The following is a 6627-nucleotide window of genomic DNA, read 5'->3' as shown; positions in this document are numbered from 1 at the left end:
ACTCACTGTTGCAGTGTGGCACCACATTACTACGTGATCCAAACCAGAAAACGCCCAGGATCTGGCCAACAAGTATGCGAAAAATGCGAATGCATGAGCCAGATGATGGCAAATACCAGACCTAACACAAACCTAACCGGTGTTACCCTCTAATCTATAGATCGAATTCAGTATTACTTCACCGTTTCAGTGGGGTACCACACTACTACCTGATACAACCCAGAAAACGCCCAGGTTCTGACCAACAAGTATGCGTATAATGCGAAAGTATGAGCCAGATGATGGCAAATACCAGACCTAACCCAAGCCTAACCGGTGTTACCCTCTAATTTATATATCGAATCCAGGATTAACTCACTGTTTCAGTGTGGTACCACATTACTACGTGATCCAAACCAGAAAACGTCCTGGATCTGGCCAACAAGTAGGTGAAAAGGCGAAAGTATGAGCCAGATGATGGCAAATACCAGACCTAACCCAAACCTATCCGGTGTTACCCTCTAATATATAGATCGAATCCAGGATTAAGTCACCCTTTCCGTGTGGTACCACATTACTACGTGATCCAAACCAGAATACGCCCAGGATCTGGCCAACAAGTATGCGAAAAATGCGAAAGTATGAGCCTGATGATTGCAAATACCAGACCTAACCCTGACCTAACCGGTGTTATCCTGTAAAATATAGATCGAATCCAGGATTAACTCACTGTTTCAGTGTGGTACCACACTACTACCTGATCCAACCCAGAAAACGTCCAGGATCTGGCCAACAAGTATGCGAAAAATGCGAAAGTATGAGCCAGATGATGGCAAATACCACAGCTAACCCTGACCTAACCGGTGTTATCCTCTAATATATAGACCGAATTCAGGTTTAGCTCACTGTTGCAGTGTGGAACCACATTACTACGTGATCCAAACCAGAAAACGCCCTGGATCTGGCCAACAAGTATGCGAAAATTGCGAAAGCATGAGCCAGATGATGGCAAATACCAGACCTAACCCAAACCTAACCGGTGTTACCCTCTAATATATAGATCGAATTCAGGTTTAGCTCACTGTTGCAGTGTGGAACCACATTACTACGTGATCCATACCAGAAAACGCCCAGGATCTGGCCAACAAGTATGCGAAAAATGCGAAAGTATGAGCCAGATGATGGCAAATGCCGGACCTAACCCAAACCTAACCGGTGTTACCCTCTAATATATAGACCGAATTCAGGATTATCTCACACTTTCCGTGTGGTACCACATTACTACGTGATCCAAATCAGAAAACGCCCAGGATCTGGCCAACAAGTATGCGAAAAATGCGAAAGTATGAGCCTGACGATTGCAAATACCAGACCTAACCCTGACCTAACCGGTGTTATCCTGTAAAATATAGATCGAATCCAGGATTAACTCACTGTTTCAGTGTGGTACCACATTACTACGTGATCCAAACCAGAATACGCCCAGGATGTGGCCAACAAGTATGCGAAAAATGCGAAAGCATGAGCCAGATGATGGCAAATACCAGACCTAACCCAAACCTAACCGGTGTTACCCTCTAATATATAGATCGAATTCAGGATTACTTCACTGTTGCAGTGTGGCACCACACTACTACCTGATCCAACCCAGAAACTCCCAGGATCTGGCCAACAAGTATGCGAAAAACGCGAAAGCATGAGCCAGATAATGACAAATACCAGACCTAACCCAAACCTAACCGGTGTTACCCTCTAATATATAGATCGAATCCAGGATTAACTCACCCTTTCCGTGTGTTACACATTACTACGTGATACAAACCAGAAAACGCCCAGGATCTGGCCAACAAGTATGCGAAAATTGCGAAAGCATGAGCCAGATAATGGCAAATACCAGACCTAACCCAAACCTAACCGGTGTTACCCTCTAATATATAGATCGAATTCAGGATTACTTCACTGTTTCAGTGGGGTACCACACTACTACCTGATCCAACCCAGAAAACGCCCAGGACCTGGCCAACAAGTATGCGAAAAATGCGAAAGTATGAACCAGATGATGGCAAATACCAGAGCTAACCCTGACCTAACCGGTGTTATCCTCTAAAATATAGATTGTATCCAGGTTTGGTACACCGCTGCAGTGTGGCACCACATTACCACGTGATCCAAAACAGAAAACGCCCGGGATCTGGCCAACAAGTGTGCGAAAAATGCGAAAGTATGAGCCTGATGATTGCAAATACCAGACCTAACCCTGACCTAACCGGTGTTATCCTCTAATTTATAGACCGAATCCAGGATTAACTCACTGCTTCAGTGTGGCACCACACTACTACCTGATCCAACCCAGAAAACGCCCAGGATCTGGCCAGCAAGTATGCGAAAAATGCGAAAGTATGAGCCTGATGATTGCAAATACCAGACCTAACCCTGACCTAACCGGTGTTATCCTGTAAAATATAGATCGAATCCAGGATTATCTCACTGTTTCAGTGTGGTACCACATTACTACGTGATCCAAACCAGAATACGCCCAGGACCTGGCCAACAAGTATGCGAAAAATGAGAAAGCATGAGCCAGATGATGGGAAATACCAGACCTAACCCAAACCTAACCGGCGTTACCCTCTAATCTATAGATCGAATTCGGGATTACTTCACTGTTTCAGTGGGGTACCACACTACTACCTGATCCAACCCAGAAAACGCCCAGGATCTGACTAACAAGTATGCGAAAAATGCGAAAGTATGAGCCAGATGATTGCAAATACCAGACATAACCCTGACCTAACCGGTGTTATCCTGTAAAATATAGATCGAATCCAGGATTAACTCACTGTTTCAGTGTGGTACCACATTACTACGTGATCCAAACCAGAAAACGCCCGGGATATGGCCAACAAGTATGCGAAAAATGCGAAAGTATAAGCCAGATGATTGCAAATACCAGACATAACCCTGACCTAACCGGTGTTATCCTGTAAAATATAGATCGAATCCAGGATTAACTCACTGTTTCAGTGTGGAACCTCATTACTACCTGATCCAACCCAGTAAACGCCCAGGTTCTGACCAACAAGTATGCGAAGAATGCGAAAGTATGACCCAGATGATGGCAAATACCAGACCTAACCCAAACCTAACCGGTGTTACCCTCTAATATATAGATCGAATCCAGGATTAACTCACTGTTTCAGTGTGGCACCACACTACTACCTGATCCAACCCAGAAAACGCCCAGGATCTGGCCAGCAAGTATGCGAAAAATGCGAAAGTATGAGCCAGATGATGGCAAATACCAGAGCCAACCCTGACCTAACCGGTGTTATCCTCTAAAATATAGATTGTATCCAGGTTTGGCACACTGTTGCAGTGTGGCACCACATTACTACGTGATCCAAACCAGAAAACGCCCAGGATCTGGCTAACAAGTATGCGAAAAATGCGAAAGTATGAGCCAGATGATTGCAAATACCAGACCTAACCCTGACCTAACCGGTGTTATCCTGTAAAATATAGATCGAATCCAGGATTAACTCACTGTTTCAGTGTGGTACCACATTACTACGTGATCCAAACCAGAAAACGCCCGGGATCTGGCCAACAAGTATGCGAAAAAATCGAAAGTATGAGCCAGATGATGGTAAATACCAGACCTAACCCAAACATAACCGGTGTTACCCTCTAATTTATAGACCGAATCCAGGATTAACTCACTGTTTCAGTGTGGCACCACACTACTACCTGATTCAACCCAGAAAACGCCCAGGATCTGGCCAGCAAGTATGCGAAAAATGCGAAAGTATGAGCCAGATGATGGCAAATACCAGGCCTAACCCTGACCTAACCGGTGTTATCCTCTAAAATATAGATTGTATCCAGGATTAATTCAATGTTGCAGTGTGGAACCACATTACTACGTGATCCAAACCAGAAAACGCCCAGGATCTGGCCAACAAGTATGCGAAAAATGAGAAAGCATGAGCCAGGTGATGGCAAATACCAGACCTAACCCAAACCTAACCGGTGTTACCCTCTAATATATAGATCGAGTTCAGGATTACTCACTGTTTCAGTGTGGTACCACATTACTACATGATCCAAACCAGAATACGCCCAGGATCTGGCCAACAATTATGCGAAGAATGCGAAAGCATGAGCCAGATGATGGCAAATACCAGACCTAACCCAAACCTAACCGGTGTTACCTTCTAATATATAGATCGAATTCAGGATTACTTCACTGTTTCAGTGGGGTACCACACTACAACCTGATCCGACCCAGAAAACGCCCAGGATCAGGCCAACAAGTATGAGAAAAATGCGAAAGTATGAGCCAGATGATGACAAATACCAGACCTAACGCTGACCTAACCGGTGTTATCCTCTAAAATATAGACTGTATCCAGGTTTAACTTACTGTTGCAGTGTCGAACCACATTACTACGTGATCCAAACCAGAAAACGCCCAGGATCTGGCCAACAAGTATGCGAAAAATGCGAAAGCATGAGCCAGATGATGGCAAATACCAGACCTAACCCAAACCTAACCGGTGTTACCCTCTAATATATAGATCGAACACAGGATTACTTCACTGTTTCAGTGGGGTACCACACTACTACCGGATCCAACCCAGAAAACGCCCAGCATCTGGCCAACAAGTACGCGAAAAATGCGAAAGTATGAGCCTGATGATGGCAAATATCAGACCTAACCCAATCCTAACCGGTGTTACCCTCTAATATATAGATCGAATCCAGGATTAACTCACTGTTTCAGTGTGGTACCACACTACTACCTGATCCAACCCAGAAAACGCCCAGGATCTGGCCAGCAAGTATGCGAAAAATGCGAAAGTATGAGCCAGATGATGGCAAATACCAGACCTAACCCTGACCTAACCGGTGTTATCTTCTAAAATATAGATTGTATCCAGGATTAATTCACTGTTGCAGTGTGGAACCACATTACTACGTGATCCAAACCAGAAAACGCCCAGGATCTGGCCAACAAGTATGCGAAAAATGAGAAAGCATGAGCCAGATGATGGCAAATACCAGACCTAACCCAAACCTAACCGGTGTTACCCTCTAATATATAGATCGAATTCAGGATTACTCACTGTTTCAGTGGGGTACCACATTACTACCTGATCCAACCCAGAAAACGCCCAGGTTCTGACCAACAAGTATGCGAAGAATGCGAGGGTATGAGCCAGATGATGGCAAATATCAGACCTAACCCAATCCTAACCGGTGTTACCCTCTAATATATAGATCGAAACCAGGATTAACTCACTGTATCAGTGTGGCACCACACCACTACCTGATCCAACCCAGAAAACGCCCAGGATCTGGCCAACAAGTATGTGAAAAATGCGAAAGTATGAGCCTGATGATTGCAAATACCAGACCTAACCCTGACCTAACCGGTGTTATCCTGTAAAATATAGATAGAATCCAGGATTAACTCACTGTTTCAGTGTGGTACCACATTACTACGTGATCCAAACCAGAATACGCCCAGGATCTGGCCAACAAGTATGCGAAGAATGCGAAAGCATGAGCCAGATGATGGCAAATACCAGACCTAACCCAAACCTAACCGGTGTTACCTTCTAATATATAGATCGAATTCAGGATTACTTCACTGTTTCAGTGGGGTACCACACTACAACCTGATCCGACCCAGAAAACGCCCAGGATCAGGCCAACAAGTATGAGAAACATGCGAAAGTATGAGCCAGATGATGACAAATACCAGACCTAACGCTGACCTAACCGGTGTTATCCTCTAAAATATAGATTGTATCCAGGTTTAACTTACTGTTGCAGTGTCGAACCACATTACTACGTGATCCAAACCAGAAAACGCCCAGGATCTGGCCAACAAGTATGCGAAAAATGAGAAAGCATGAGCCAGATGATGGCAAATACCAGACCTAACCCAAACCTAACCGGTGTTACCCTCTAATATATAGATCGATCTCAGGATTACTTCACTGTTTCAGTGGGGTACCACACTACTACCGGATCCAACCCAGAAAACGCCCAGCATCTGGTCAACAAGTATGCGAAAATTGCGAAAGTATGAGCCTGATGATGGCAAATATCAGACCTAACCCAATCCTAACCGGTGTTACCCTCTAATATATAGATCGAATCCAGGATTAATTTACTGTTTCAGTGTGGTACCACACTACTACCTGATCCAACCCAGAAAACGCCCAGCATCTGGCCAACAAGTACGCGAAAAATGCGAAAGTATGAGCCTGATGATGGCAAATATCAGACCTAACCCAATCCTAACCGGTGTTACCCTCTAATATATAGATCGAAACCAGGATTAACTCACTGTTTCAGTGTGGTACCACACTACTACCTGATCCAACCCAGAATACGCCCAGGATCTGGCCAACAAGTATGCGAAAAATGCGAAAGTATGAGCCAGATGATGGCAAATACCAGAGCTAACCCTGACCTAACCGGTGTTATCCTCTAAAATATAGATTGTATCCAGGTTTAACTTACTGTTGCAGTGTCGAACCACATTACTACGTGATCCTAACCAGAAAACGCCCAGGATCTGGCCAACAAGTATGCGAAAAATGCGAAAGTATGAGCCAGATGATTGCAAATTCCAGA

The sequence above is a fragment of the Colletes latitarsis genome, unplaced genomic scaffold (assembly GCF_051014445.1).
Source record: "Colletes latitarsis isolate SP2378_abdomen unplaced genomic scaffold, iyColLati1 scaffold0021, whole genome shotgun sequence".
NCBI lineage: Eukaryota > Metazoa > Arthropoda > Insecta > Hymenoptera > Colletidae > Colletes > Colletes latitarsis.
This window is presented reverse-complemented; position numbering follows the sequence as displayed.